Source organism: Pantherophis guttatus, chromosome 4, assembly GCF_059756535.1.
Source record: "Pantherophis guttatus breed Tessera chromosome 4, ASM5975653v1, whole genome shotgun sequence".
Classification (NCBI taxonomy): Eukaryota; Metazoa; Chordata; class Lepidosauria; order Squamata; family Colubridae; genus Pantherophis; species Pantherophis guttatus.
In genome coordinates this window covers 109623929-109639425 of record NC_142066.1, presented here as the reverse complement: position 1 = coordinate 109639425, position 15497 = coordinate 109623929, and the positions used below count along the sequence as shown (strand labels likewise).

Here is a 15497-nt window from a genome sequence, read left to right as displayed (position 1 = left end):
TTCAGCAATTGCACTGCAAAACTTGAATGTGTAGGGAGGGAGGGAAGGAAGGAAGGAAGAAAATTTATAATCCTTGGCCATAGGTTGTCTACTTCAGGGTAGAAAACCAGTATGGCTCATTCTTTTGTGCTCCATTGTATTTTTCTAATCAACTGGATATATTTTAATTTTATATCAGTGCAGTATCATAGAATATTCTGCATGCCTCTGTTCCATGTGGAAATTAACATTTTTTTCATCTTGTCAGTTTAAATATTTGCTTGCCAACTTTCCAGCACCATGAAATTATTCATCTGAAGAAGTGATAAAAGCTTGCATCAAAATTATTCTGTTCATCTCTTACCTGCCCATATCTACCTATTGCCCATCCAAAATAGCTTTTAATTGGATAACACCAGACAATAAATCAACTGTAAACTTTGGATTTTCTCAGCAGATGATTTATTCATTGCTATAAAATATTTTATTTCTTTTTAGCACTACTAATTATGTTTTTAAGTAGAAAAAGCAGCTTTTCTGATGCTGTGGGCATCAGATTTGGATTTGTAAATGATACTCTATTCTTAAAATAAGCCATTGAGTTAAATTAATCCTGTTAGCAAGTTCATTTACAGCATATTAGAATAGAAGGAGAGGGAAGGGAAAGGAGAAAAGAGAACAGAAGAGAAATCATAGGGCCGGACTATGGAGGTTTCCCTAATCCAACAAGTTGCTCAAGCAGGAGACCTTTGTATGATCCCAGATAAATGATTGTACAATATTTTCTTCAAAATCTCCAGCAATGGACATCCACAACTCTAGGAGGCAAGCTGTTCTATTGATTAATTCCTTACTATGAAGAAATTTCGCCTTAGTATCAGATTAGATCTGTCTTTGAAGAATTTAGCCTGACTAGGTGGTTCAGTGGCTAAGACAATGAGCTTGTCAATCAAGAAAGGTCAGCAGTTCAGCGGTTCGAGTTGCTAGTAAAGGTTTCCTGCGTGAGCAGTGGGTTGGACTAGATGACCTCCAAGGTTCTTTCCAACTCTGTTATTGTAACTTCCATCCATTGCTTCTTGACTTACCCCCAAGTACTTTGGACAATAAGACAACCTCCTCGTCTCAGTGACAGCGCCTCAAGTACTGGAAGACAGCATCATGTCACCCCCAATCCTTCTTTTGGTAGGCTAGACATACTCTGTACCTGTACATTCGGTTGTTGATTTGCATTTGGTATGATGAACACTGAACAATATGGATATAGTTCCGTTATGAAAATGCACTTGGTATGTGTATATTTCTATGAAATGCAACAGAACCTGTACACAATGAGTTCATGTTTAGGCCTTATCTGAGATTTGAACTGTAAAAGTATAAAAACCCATAAAAGTATAAGAATTCAGTGTATTTTTGTATAAACCATCAACTTTTACTGTTTATACAGAAATGCAAGATTAAATTTAGGATACCTAGATCCAGTCATTTGTGCACTTACCTAGAAATAAATATTGAAGGTATGAGGCCTGATTTCTGAGTATAGTTGCATAAAACTAACTTCATTTATTTTCCAAGAACTAGTTTCATTCACGCAGAAATTGATCGTGAAAAATTTAGATTGTGATATTCTGCAAAAATATTATGTTTACATATGAATGCAATCTCATCTGAAGGGTCATTATTTCCTTCATCCACTTATATCTATGTCTCATTTAAGCAAATTTGCTTGGGTTACCAGTTATAGGAAAGTACTAGAGCTTACAAACTGTAGTACAATGATTTGAGTTGTCACAACATGCTATGTCAAGCCATTTTATAATTTAATTTGATGGGAAAAATCAATTTTACAATGTTGATTTATTTTTTCCTTATGGAAAGCTGGTCGGCATATATGATGGTTCCTACTTATGTTACCAACTGTTCCAAAAAGTAGTTTTCAGTTAAAAAATAACATTTAAACAAAAAAAATTTAGTGAGTTATTTCAAATGCACACACACACCGCATTGTAGATTTGCGGTTTGAAATGCTGTGATAAATCATCTTTTTCTTTGCTTGTTTTGATAATTTATAGGATTTGGGGCAAAAGCAAAGAATTAAAGAATATTGAAATCAGTTTCATATTGAGCATGGTCTGACTTAGGACTTATTTTATTAAGTCCAAATCTGTTTCTTAATCCCTCTTGGCATGTGGCACATACATTTGCAGTCGCATTGTGTGGTGCTCAAAACTCAGGAAATGATTGGATCTCAGTTCATGTTCTATCCATTTCACAAAGAGTTTTTTGACACATCTGTCTGACAATTTCTACTAACAATTGTCCTAATGGCTTTATTCCATATCCTCTGACTTTCAAGAGATTATATCACATGGATGGTAGCCTCATATACACCCTGGAATTTAAAGCCCTATCATGAAAATCTTGATAGCTTTGAGACCTGTGAGGTGAGTCTGTGCCCTTTTCCTGATCTTTCTAAATCCTTTCAGACTCACAAGTCACCGTCAATTGCTGTGTCATGAAACTATAGAGCGTGTATTTCAGTGAATCCAGTCATTCCAATCAACCTGAGAATAACCATGGTCCTTTATTCTCTGATATTTTTAAAGTAAAGTATATACAGAAGTCTATATGTTTTATTCCACACTTCTTTGTAAAATGGGTTAATGATTCTCTTATTGTAATTTAAAGAAGATATTTCAGGGCAAAAGAGAAGAAGGATAAGCAGGGAAAAGAATGAGTCTGTCGGGTTTCTAAAAACAATTGGGCACTATCTCATGTTATATTTTAAGTGTCATAGCTTCACATCATTCTTAATGGTCCTATCATGGGTGTTGGTAATCATACTGATGCTGTTTCAAGACTTCTAAGGACAGACATGGCAAAAAAAATAGTGTAGAAGATTTCAGGTTCAAAACAATGTTATTTTTTTCCACTTTCTGCCTCAGACTTCTGCTTTCCTGTTACAGTCACAGTTCTAAATATCAATATTCTTATTAATTAGGCATTGTTTTCCTTTTATTCTTTCTCATTAAAAAGAAACAGCTCAATTTTTATTTTCTGTAGTTTAAAAGGTAATTTTCTTTTATTTTTCTCAAGCCCTTTTCATAATACAATATTTCACATTATCCTCTTGTTAATCTTTTGAACCCGTGGTTAGAAAATGACCATTATTTATTAACCTTTTGAACGTTTGGCTTCACTAACACAGATACTTACACAAGAATTCAGTGATCTTCATTTTATGAGACTGAAATAAATAATTTGAAAGAAAACAAAGGAAAAGAGTAAAAGAATGCCTATTTCCAATATGGTATAGATCAGGGGTGTCGAACTCTATTTCATTGAGGGCTGCATCGGAGTTGTGTTTGACTTGGCGGGCTGTGGGGTCGTGGTCAGGGTGGGGTGGGCACGGCCAGCTTGATGTCACTCATGTCGGGGACACCTGTGGTGGCCTGGGCAGAGCTGGGAGTATCCATTGTCTCCAGTGGGTGAAGGTGAGACCAGATTGAGCGTTAAACCCTTGTCTTCCAGAGGAGTCTTGCCGTCCCTCCCAGGCCATGTGGAGGACCCCTGGATAGCGGCACTGGCTGCCCAGAGCACTAGGCAGCACAAGGCAAGTGTGCCCTCAAGGTCACAGGGTACTGGGACCCCACAGTCCAGCCCAGCCCAGCCCAGCCCAGCCCTGCTTCCCTGAGGGGATGCCCGGCTGTGCTTACCTCCTCGATGCTGCTGCTGCTGTGTTTGCTCTCCTTGGCTCATGGTGTGTGTGGGAGGGCAAAGTGTGTGGGTCAGAGGAAGGCCAACTCCCCAGCCACACAAGGAGACCCCAGTTTTGTAATCAAAGCATCCTCAGGGATAGGATGGGAGACCATCAGGAGAGGTCAAGAGGAGGAGACAAGGGGATGGCAAAAGGGCAGCAGAGCTGCTGGTAGCCAAGTGCTAAGGCATGACTTCCCTCAGATCCTCCCTCCCTCTAATTATAACCTACCTATCTTCCTTCCTTCCTTCCTTCCTTTTCTTATTTTTCCTTTCTTCTTCCTTCCCCTCTTTCTTTCTTTTTCTTTCCTTGTTCTCTTCCCATCTTCCCTTCCTTTTCTTTGTCTTTCCTCTTTCCCTTTCTCCTTTCCTGCCCCTTCTTGGATCCTCAAATGCAAAAGGGGAAGCATTTCTCAATGCCTCCTTGCCTTATGATCAAATGCCATTTTTGCTAGTAATTTTGCCAGTGAAAACAGAGCTTGGTGTGTGTGTGTGTGCGTGCAGCCCACCCGGGCTCTGTTTTCAACCACGATGGCCTCCTGCAGCCCTCTGCCAGGGAAAATGAAGTGCGTACTTCCTGAGCTCCATTTTTGCTGGCAGAGGCACTGCAGGCTGGTCCTTCACTGTTTCCAGGGCAGCCCCACGGGTCAGATCTGAGCACACTGTGGGCCAGATCCAGCCTGCGGGCCTTGAGTTTTACACCCCTGATATAGATGTTCCAATAAGAATAGCAATAGCAACAACACTGAGACTTATATATCGCTTCATAGTGCTTTACAGCCCTCTCTAAGCAGTTTACAGAGTCAGCATATTGCCCCCAACAGTCTGGATTCTCATTTTACCGACCTTGGAAGGATGGAAGGCTGAGTCAGTCTTGGGCTAATGAGGATCAAACCCTGGCAGTCAACAGAAGTAGCCTGCAATACTCCATTCTAACCACTGCGCTACCACGGCTCTTGCATGCAAGATAGAATACAAAACATTTTTTCTGTAATTTTTCTCAATATTAGGGCTTTCTTCACACACGTTTGTATTTTAGCAGTACTTCCTGGAATGTCTATGTGTTATATTAAGTTGCCATTATATTATAGTCGTGGCAATATGGCTCTCCAGTAAAAGTTTATACATTTTAGCAATTGAATTTCATCGTTTGAATATTGTAAAACTGAGTTTGGAATAGTATGAAATGCTAAATGTATAAACGTTGACTTGGTATAATATAGAGATAGAACAATGGAAAAATATATGGTTGAAAGGATTATAATTTATACTTTATCATAATCATAAAGGGAGTTTTTAATAAATTGATGTGACATAACTTTGGTATATATATCACAGAGAAATTGTCTAGAATGCATGAAAGGACTTCATATTTATGTTGGAAATGTGAACAAGAAGGAATATTTTTTCATATTTGGTATATATATAACAAAACTAAAATTTTGATTCAAATACATACTGATTTAGAGGATTTAACGGTTGTTTTTCTTTTGGCATTGATGGACAAATAGTTGTAAAATGTCATGGCACTTTGTTTTTAATTTAATAATTACAGTGAGAGTATTGTAAGAGGGAAGGATTTGGCATAATGGAAGAATGATTAGTGAAGATGATGGGATGTGCTGATATGGCTAAATTGATTCCTTTGATGAGAGAAGAGACAAATATCTGTATTTATTGCTGACTGGAAACTCCTTGTGGACTTTTTATATGAAACAGAAAAATGAACTTCTGATTTACAGTTTTGAAAATTAGACAGGATAGATTATAGAAAGAAGATAGTTATGTTGTAACCATAGAGTAACAGATAAATTTATAATTGTACTATATAACTGCTATAGAAAAGATCGAAGGTTACTTCTTCGTATCTTTTTTCCTTCTATTTTTCTTTTACTTTCTTCTATCCTGTACTTTTAACTTTCTTTTTGATTTCTTTTTCTTTATATTAGCTTGTATTAGTTTTCATCCTCCTTTTTAAAAATCATATGGGATATGATTTTTCAGGATATGTTGCCAGAATGGGAATGTAAGTGAAAAGAACAAACTACTGCTACGATCAAGCATGGAATCTTTTAAAAATTAATAAAATAAATCCTCAGATATGTAAATATTTAGTGTAGATACATTGTTCCATCATAAACTCCGTAAAAAAATCAGAAAATAATATGTCTGTTATACAGAGAAGAAAATACTATCTGAATTAGAGAATAGAAATTACAACTTCTGACATTTTTGATTGAAAGAACTGCTGGGATTATATGAATTGTTTAGTGGAATTAAGTCCTCTACTTTCCTTCCAAATGAGCAAGATAGGCAGGTTCCGAAACCTGCTTGAATGTGTGACAATTATGCAGATTCAAGCAAGCCCAACAGAAATAATATAATAATCATCCTCATGATATTTTGATGAAGTAGTACCTTTACATTTTTAACTACTTTTTCTATAGCACCTCTATTTCATCTGCTGGCTAGTGAGACCATGTTTCTTAAACAATTTGTGCCACCAGAATAAACTAGGTTTCTTAGGCAGTGGGTATTAATGTGCTTCTTGCTGGATATATGTCACTCTGGAATTACACCTTTTCCACTATGCTGACTTATTATCAACAGACTTCCTCAGCCTAATTACAATGACGATTTTTCTTGTATTTTCTATTTAGCACCTCTGATATTTGCTTCTCATTCATTGTTCTTTACAAATAATCTTACTGTATAAAACATGTGCTAATTAGGATAGGTTAGCAGTGCTATTAAGTGTATAGCTTTGCCCTTAGTCTCCTTTATTTGTAGATTCATCTGTGTTGCACAAGAATAGAAGAGAGAAAAAAAGAAGGCTGTTTAAGTGATTCACTGCTTAGTTAGGGACAGGGTGGATAAAAATCAACGATTTTTTTTAAAAAATCAAAAAAATCAGATTTTTTTGATTTAAATCAGATTTTTTTGATTTAAATCAGATTTTTTTGATTTAAATCCGATTTTTATCGAATTTATTTTAATAAAAAACTTTTGGGGTAAAAATCTATCGTAAGATAGTTTTCTATTTAAGATACATAAATAATTTAGTTTATTCAGCATGAAATGGAGCTTAGTTATGTAGCATGAGGTTGTATATTCTGCAACACTGGGACTATCGGTGAGTCAACAGTGGGTCAAAGGAGTAGCAGAGATGACAGTTGCTCTTTAAAAATTATGATTTAAATCAAGTTGATTTAAATCAAGCCTTTTTACTAGTGATTTAAATCATGATTTAAATTGTGATTTAAATCAACTCGATTTAAATCAAATGCACCCTGGTTAGGGATGATTTGTCTCCGACTCTTTGTTATCAGTTCTTTTTAATTCAAGTGATAAAGTCTACTCCATCTAAGTTTTATCTCCAGAATCTCAAATTTTCACTGGGCTCTCTATTCATTATTTAATGTCACTAAGCAATATGTAGTGAATATGAGGTTTATATGAAGATAAACAGAAAAGGACAAGAACTGGTATGTCTAAAATAGAAGGGATGAACTTTAATTTTTTTTTACTTTCCTCTTGCATGCTGTGGTCTATAAGTGATCACATTCTTGACAGTGAAAGGCCCAAACTGGAGCTCAGTGTAGCCAAAATTATACTTGGGATGGCCACATGCTTTCTTTTTAAAATCCCCTTTTATATCTGTTCTTCTCTTCTACTTTTTCTCTTCATGCAAAGGGAGGGGGCTAATATGTATTTACAGAAGAATGGTTTTCCACGATGGATATCGCCAGTAGGACACCACCAGTTTAGCAACAGGTAAATTGGGGAATGAAGGCTGGCATTCAGTTCCAAGTTAATTCATATAACTTTGTCCAACAAATTCTGAACAAATTCTTCCTACAGGAGGTTCTCTCTAGAGCTGGCTCAAGAACATCCAGGAATGGGTAATAGCTCTATATCTTCTGCATGTAGACTGAGCACGGGATCTTTATTTGCATATCTGGTCACTCCTTCCTCTTCTGGTGATTCCCCAGTTCTGCTCAGTCTTCACGCAGAAGAGATGTATTGGAGATAGCTGAGCTTTGGCCTGGATTCTCCAAATCATGAGTTTAACAAAAAACAAAAAAGGATCGTTTACTCCTACATCAGCGGGAATCCACCCAGTGGAAGAAGCTGGTTTAGAATTGCCTGAACAGTTAAAGCAGATTATTTCCCAAGCCATTATGCAGGGAATAGCTGCAGGCTTGCAGCAGAGGAATCTACCTTCTCAAGGGGTTTCCTCTTACCAACATCAACAGGCACAGCCTATGATTCAGGAAGATTGCTGGATCCTCGAGATCTTAGTTCTCTAGCTCCTTCCATGATGAGTGGGGATTCCTCGGCTGAGGAGGAGGAATTCCAGGCCTTGTCTGAAGATGAAGGGCTGAATCCAGATCCATCACCTTTCACAGGCCTTTTAAAGCCAGATTTATTTAAGTCATTACTGCATAAGGCCAAGGAAATAACAAATTTGGATCCTGAGCAAGTTTCTGAATCAACCCAGAGCCTGGGGGATTCTGGTCATTTGCTCTTTTCTGAGTCTATGGTGGAAACTGAGGTAATTCCATCGCCCAAATTATTTTTGGATGTGGTTAAAGGACAGTGGACCAATCCTGGAGCTGGCATGCCTCCATCTCGATCTGAAAAGAGGCTTTACAATGTAGCATCAGATCTTTCTGAAGCATTAGAGGTTCCCACAGTGGACAAACCAGTGGCTGCCATGACTTCAGTGGCACTCTTGCCTACAGAGGCAATGGATTGTCTGAAAGCAGAGGACAAAAAGGCTGAATTGTCATTGCAGAAGGCTCACCAGCTGCCTGGGCAATTAAGGCGGCCACATCAGCCTCATTCTTCAATAGGGCTTATTTGCTCTGGCTTCGCCAGATGCAGGAAAGGATCCCCCCCAGAGGAGGGAGAATTCATCAGGATATAAATAAGCTGGTGGCTGCAGCTGAGTTTTCAGCAAGTGCCACCTTGAATGTGGCTACGTTCACATCCAGATTGCTGGCCTCTTCAGTAACAACCCATCACCTACTGTGACTGAAGCATTGGCAGGCTGATAATAAAAAGTGGAGTTGGCTTCAGCCCCTTTCACAGGCAATAACTTGTTTGGGGAAGCCCTCAAACCCGTGTTGGTGGAGACCAAGGGCAGGGGCAAAACTATGTCCTCCCTTTGAGACATAAGATACCTTATTTTAGAAGGCAATCCTTTCATACTTCAGAGTCGGGAGGCGAATACCAACAATTCCAGAGGCCATATTTGGGCAGACAGGAGAGACAGACAGAGAGGTCTGAGTTCTGGGGTCACCAGCAGTTTCAGAGCAAGCAGCCCTTTCACGGGGCAGGAAGTCATCCATATCGCTGTTCAAAATGACTGCAGGGCTGTTCCGCATCTGGGCAGTTGGCTCAGCCTCCATTTCCATCATTGGGAGGCCACTACATCAGACAGATGGGTATTCAGAACAGTGGGATCAGGTTTGACTCTGGAATTTCTCTTTACCCTGCACCCCCAAAGTTTCTTATCAGCTGCCTGTCTCCAGGGACACAGCCAAAAGAAGCCTGATGGACTCAGTGATTCAACACCTACTGGAGATCCAAGCAATTCAACCTGTCCCTCAGGAGGAACAGGTACTGGGCTTTTACTTAATATTGTTCTTGGTTCAAAAGAGCTCCGGGGGTGCAGAGCTATTCTAGACCTCAAACATCTGAACAAGTGGACTACAAACACTTCAAAATGCATTCACTCCAATCAATTCTGGGAGGTATACGACAGGGCAACTTCCTCACCTCCATAGACCTCACAGAGGCATATCTCCATATACCCATCAGACTGCTCACAGACAGTTCCTCTGTTTCTCATATCCCGAAAGGCACTATCAATGCAAGGCCATGCCATTCAACTTGTCTTCAGCACCAAGAGCCTTTACAAAGATCTTGGCAGCTCTGGCAGCCCACCTTCGATCCATACCAATCAGGGTCCAATGTTACCTGGACGACATCCTGATTCAGTCCTTGACAGCAGTTCAGGCAGAGGCAGACCTCAAGATCACAATCCAAGTCTTACAAAAACATGGCTTTTCAATAAACAACAGGAAAAGTCATTTTTCCCCGACTACCAGATTGCTCCATCTGTGAGCCATAATGGATACATCCGTATGCATGGTCTCTCTTTCTCCAGAGAAATGAAACAGCTTGCAACAGTTAGCACGGCACATCACGGACATGGGCACAGTACCACTCGTTCTCCTGTCTCAGCTCCTGGGGAAGATGATGTCGTGCATCTCCATCGTACTATGAGCACGACTACATGCCAGGATGCTGCTGTGGTTTCTCCTGCCATACCAACAATCCGGCAGGAGCAACTCACAGGACAGGATAAGAGTTCCCCTACAGGTACTACAGTTCTTTTGATGGTGGAAGTCACAGGTCCTCACCAAAGGGTGCCTGTTCAAGGAGCCAGACCGTCTGACCATCATGACGGATGCCAGTCTTTATGGTTGGGGGGCCCATTGCCAATCACAGATCGCACAGGGCTGGTGGACCGAAGCAGATCTGTCTCACAAGATAAATTGGCTAGAGCTCAGTGTGGTCTACCTGGTTCTCGAGCTTCAAGTCAGCCATAGTGGGACAACACATTTTGGTCTTAACAGACAACATGACAGCCAAAGCTCACATCAATCACCAGGGAGAGACTCATTCCAAGTCCCTCATGGCAGTGGCAGATTGTCTGGGATGCTGGGCAAAAAGTTATCTTCAGTCCATAAGGGCTGAAGCACATCTCTGAGGTCCTGAATGTGCAGGCAGATTGCCTCAGCAGGGTTTGTGTGAACCATTCAGAGTGGCATCTGCACCCCTCACTGTTCCAGAAGCTGACAGTTCATTATGGGAGGCCAGTTCTAGATCTGTTTTCCTCTCCAGAAAACACTCACCTGCCGAGATTTTTCGGCAGGTTCAGATCATGGGGGGCGGAGGAACCACAACCGTCACGGTGATACTGGCTTGAAAACAGCGAGCTCCGATGAGCTTTGCGAAAATCCAGCCAGACAAACCGCTGACCGGGGAGTCTTCGGACTGGAACCATCTTGGAGGGACGGGGAAGAAAGAGACACACCTCGGAAGACCAAGAGGAACAGGCAAGTTCCTTGAAGGGTCAGAGGCAGCTCTTTGATCCGGCGGTAGGGGTGGCGGCCATTAAAATGACTGCTCTAAGCTGGGACAACCAGACTAAGATTTGTGCAGAAGCGATGATTGAATGGAGTATTGTTACCGGGTGAGTGATTTGCCAACTCACATGAAAGAAGAAAAATTTTAAAAGCTTAAAAGATGTCCCAGTATGAAATAAGTGGCTAATTGGCATTTGGGAATTCAAAGTGAAGAGAAAAATAAAAAGGAACCTAAAAGACTAAAGCCCAAAAAGGAAAACTTTCTACCTGGATTTAAAATTGAATTTGAGGAAATAAAAAACAATATGAGAAAAAGAAAACTGAGTGAAAGCATTCTTTAACAATAAAATGAAGTTATTGAAGTGAAAGTACTTTCTATTTGGATTTAAAAGTGATACATTGCTGTCTGGGGATTTGTGGATCGAAGAGAGACATCTGCTGGCAGAAAGGAAGCACTACAACAATCGTTTTAAAATTTGAAGAAATAAAGGATTTAGATAACCATGGGAAATTTTTAAGGAATATTTGTTTAAATAGCTGGAACACGACTTTGAAAAGAAGTGGAAAAAATAAAGCCTCAAACTGGAATGGTCTAAATAAATATTTGAATTGGATAGTATTTGGAAATAAAAAAGAAAAATGAGACTACATGGACTTGAATTTGAATTATATATAAACTAAAAAAAATTATTTTATTTGAACTGACAATATGGAAAATTGGGAGTATGAGTATGTGGAACTAATGGAGATCTTTAAGAAGATGTGTGAAGCATTTAAGGGAAATAAAGAAGCGGAGAACTGGTTAGAATACAAAAAAAGGAAAATGAGAATAAAAATGAGAAGCAAGAACATAATGTTGAAGGGAAAACAATTGAAGATTAAAAAATAGACAATTATACTGGGATTGACAGTGATAAAATAAAAATGGAAAGGGGGGAATATTCTTCAGAAAAGGGGAAGAGAAGGAAATGGGAAAATATTGAGGGGGAGAATGAAGAGGGTAAAAATTTTAAAAACTAGAGAAAGGATTCAGGGAGAAAGATACAATAAATATAAAATAATAAAATTATTTTATTATAAAATAATAAAATTATTTTATTATAAAATAATAAAAAAGAAGAAAATAAGAATGGGAGAAAGGGAGGAAAATATTAAGAAATGGAATTTTGGAGAGAGCAAAAAAAATGGTTAAAAGGGGAAGAATAATTGGATAGCAGAAAGGGAATTAAAGCATTGATTGGTTGATTTAAGGGAATGGTAGTAGTAGTAGAAATTGTATGTAAGAAGTAAATTAGAAGAAGTATATAGATTACGGTAGAATGGAATAATTAACTGAAATTAAGATAACAAAAGTGAAATGTTAGTAAATGATGTATGTAAGAAACCAAAAATAAGTATATTGTTTATTGTAAAATGGATTAGCAGATGCAATGTGAAAGATAGATTGGTTTAAATGTGAAAATAACTGAAATTGTGATATAAAATTGAAATGCTAGTAAACAAAAATAATTGATGTGGAAATAAGAAATTAGGAATTAAAGAAAATAAGAGGTGGAAGGTTAATTTAGTTAAAAGCTTTCATGGTAAAAATGGAATAAGTTGAAATACGTTGTTAATAATTAAAAAATGGGATGGGGATTTTGAGAAATATATATAATAATTGAAAAAAAATCAGGGTGGCCTGGACACCATAAGAGGGAAATATTGAATTGAAAATGAGTACAGCAATGGAGAAAGAATGGTAAGAAGGAGTAGAGGGATGGAAGGAGGGGAGAAGAGAGGAAGAAGAGAGAGGAATAGAAGAAAGAGAAAAGGAGAGGAAGAAAGGGAGGGGAAATAAGAGTAGGAGAGAAGGTTAGAAAGGGAGGAAGAAAGGAAGGGGAAGTAGAAAGGAAGGAAGGAGAGAAGGAGGAAGAAAGTATAAAAGAAGGGAGGGAAGGGAAAGACAGAAGGAAAAGAAGGATTGTTGTAAAATAAAAAAGATAAAATGGTAGAAAGGCTACCCCGAACATGTTTAAATTTTTTAGGATAAAGAATGAATTAATATGAAAAAATATATATGATTAATAATGGAGAAATTAGAATTTAAGGGCGGAAGAAGATGTTTATACAATAAGCATAGAAGTATTACGATAAGATGAAGTATGAAAAAATATTTTGGCAGAAATTGCAACTATGTAAAATGTATTTGGAGATGACAAGTTGTATAAGATACGATATACTCTGTTAATAAGTTATGTGGGTGTGTGTGAAAGAAAAAAATAAAACTTGATTTAAAAAAAAAAGATCACGGGGTGGGGCGCAGAAGGGACAGATCCCTACACAGTCCATGGTCTCTCCACCTTTTATATTCATTGCCCCCTCCCCCCGTTGCCTTGATTCTGGCAGTCATCAGGAAGGTACTCATGGTGGAGGCGGAGGTGATCCTGTTAGCTCCCTATTGGCCCAGAAGACCATGGTTTGCCTGGTCCACCTGTTCATGAGGCCACCCTGGAAAATACCTCGGGACAAAATATATCTCAGCCAGGGGGACTTGGTCCATTTGGAACCTCAGTGGCTCCAACTGACTACCTGGTGATTGAGTGGAAGTCCCTGAGGTGGGAGAATTTCTCCCCCAGAGTCATTCAAACTATCCAAGCCTCTAGACGACAGTCCACGGACAGGATCTATAATTCAACCTGAAAGGCATTTTGTTTCTGATGCTCTAGATCAGGGGCCAATCCCTCAGAGGTTTCAGTGGTGCATATCCTGGATTTCCTCCAGGAGAGATTAGACACGGGATTAACACCCAACACTATCCGGAGTCAGATTGCAGCACTGTCTTCTGTTTTCTTATGCGTCAGTTTAGAGTCACTTACTAAGTATTCCACAGTGCGCAGATTCCTCAGGGGTCTTCCAACTTGTACCCACCTTGTCCACAGGTATACCACCTGGGATCTAATGGGTTTTACAGGCCCTCACGGAGCCTTTGAGCCCTTAAGATCAGCCACTCTATGTTTCCTCTCACTTAAAGTGGCCTTCCTAGTTGCTATTACATTGGCCAGAAGGATTTCGGAGCTGGCAGCTCTTTCTGTGAGACAGGACCTCTGCATATTCCACCCAGACAGAGTTGTCCTACGTTTGGACCCTTTTTGCATTCCTAAAGTCAGTTCATGGTTTCATAAGGCCCAGGAATTGATCTTGCCCAACTTCTGCCTGGGGCCGAGACATACCCTAGAGCAGAGACATCATAAGTTGGATGTTAGAAGGGCCCTACATATCTACATCAAATGCACGTCTTCCTTCAGGAAGACAGAATCCTTGTTTATCTCATTTCAGCCATTTACACTAGGACACAGAATCACTCCTTCTACGGTGGGTCATTGGATTAGAACTTGCATTGCCAAAGCATACGGGGTTCAGAACCTACCAACACCTAGGCACATAACAGCGCATTCCACCAGGAGCATGGCCACGACAGCAGCATGGACGACACAGGCCTTTATTGAGGAAGTGTGTCGAGCAGCTACCTGGTCCTCTCATCTCCATTTATTAGGCACTATAAGTTGGACTCCTTTGCCTTGGTGGAGGCGGCATTTGGGAGGCAAGTCCTCCAGTGAGGTCATAGCATTGGGGGGGGAACTTAGGACCAGACTGCTCCCACCCATAGGGGACAGGCTGGCTTTGGTATGTCCCATTCCTGGATGCTCTCGAGCCAGCTCTAGGGAGAATGGTTGTTGGTCCTACTTGAATGTCATTTCTAGTAGAGCTGGTAGAGAGCATCCAACCCCACCCTTGCTAACGTCTGGTCCACAGTCTGGGAGGGACTACTATTTTACAGGTCACAAGTCTATTCATCGCTATGCCTTTGCCAAACTGGGGAATCACCAGACGAGGAAGGAATTACCAGATATGCAAATAAAGATCACATGCTCAGTCTATATGCAGAAGATATAGAGCTACTATCCATTGCTGGATGCTCTTTACCAGCTCTACTAGAAATGGTGTTCAGGTAGGACCAATGCCCATTCTCCAAGTCCCCTCTACCCAAGAAGGCATGTTTCTCCTGTGCACTGCTTGGAGAGTCCAAGCATGGGTTAATTTATTCTGATTTGTCAGAGACTGAGTTGGAATATCTTTGGCCACGCCTTTTTCTTCTGGCCGAGCCTCAGTTTTTTCAACTCAGTCAGATAGAGAGACTTGGCTCTTCAGATTATTTGAATTAAATTAGGAAAATAATTGGTTATTTGCAAAAAATAAATAAATAAAATAAAATAATAAAATAAAATAAAATAAAATAAAATAAAATAAAATAAAATAAAATAAAATAAAATAAAATAAAATAAAATAAAGAGAGCCTCTTTAAATTTGGCTTGGAGTGGCTGGGCAGAGCGCAGAGAGTGAGTCAGCACTGCGAGCTCTGCTGGGATAGTGATACGATCGCTACCGAGGCGGCCATTGCCACGTGGACCCAATTTCAGCGGAGAACATGGCAGAGGCACAGGCGACCATCGTGGGCATTGGGGAGAGTCCAGGCTTCAGTTTCTCCTCATTTTGTGCTGCCTGGGAGCCGTGGAGTATGCTGATCGAACGGCCAATAACCGCTATTTTATGGGCGGCGGCCAT

The 15497-nt window shown here is 39.7% G+C and overlaps 1 protein-coding gene across 5 annotated transcripts in view; it reads left to right on the top strand.

Annotated features, from left to right (window-relative positions):
• LRRC3B (leucine rich repeat containing 3B) overlaps positions 1-15497 on the top strand; it is a 90390-nt gene that overhangs the window by 47377 nt on the left and 27516 nt on the right. The window contains exon 1 of one of the 5 annotated variants that reach the window (XM_060685790.2): positions 1110-1161. The exons of the other annotated variants lie outside the window; for them this stretch is intronic. The gene's annotated coding sequence lies outside the window, so the exon portion shown is untranslated. Of the gene's footprint in view, positions 1-1109; positions 1162-15497 lie in introns of those variants that run through there. 5 annotated transcript variants of the gene reach the window in all.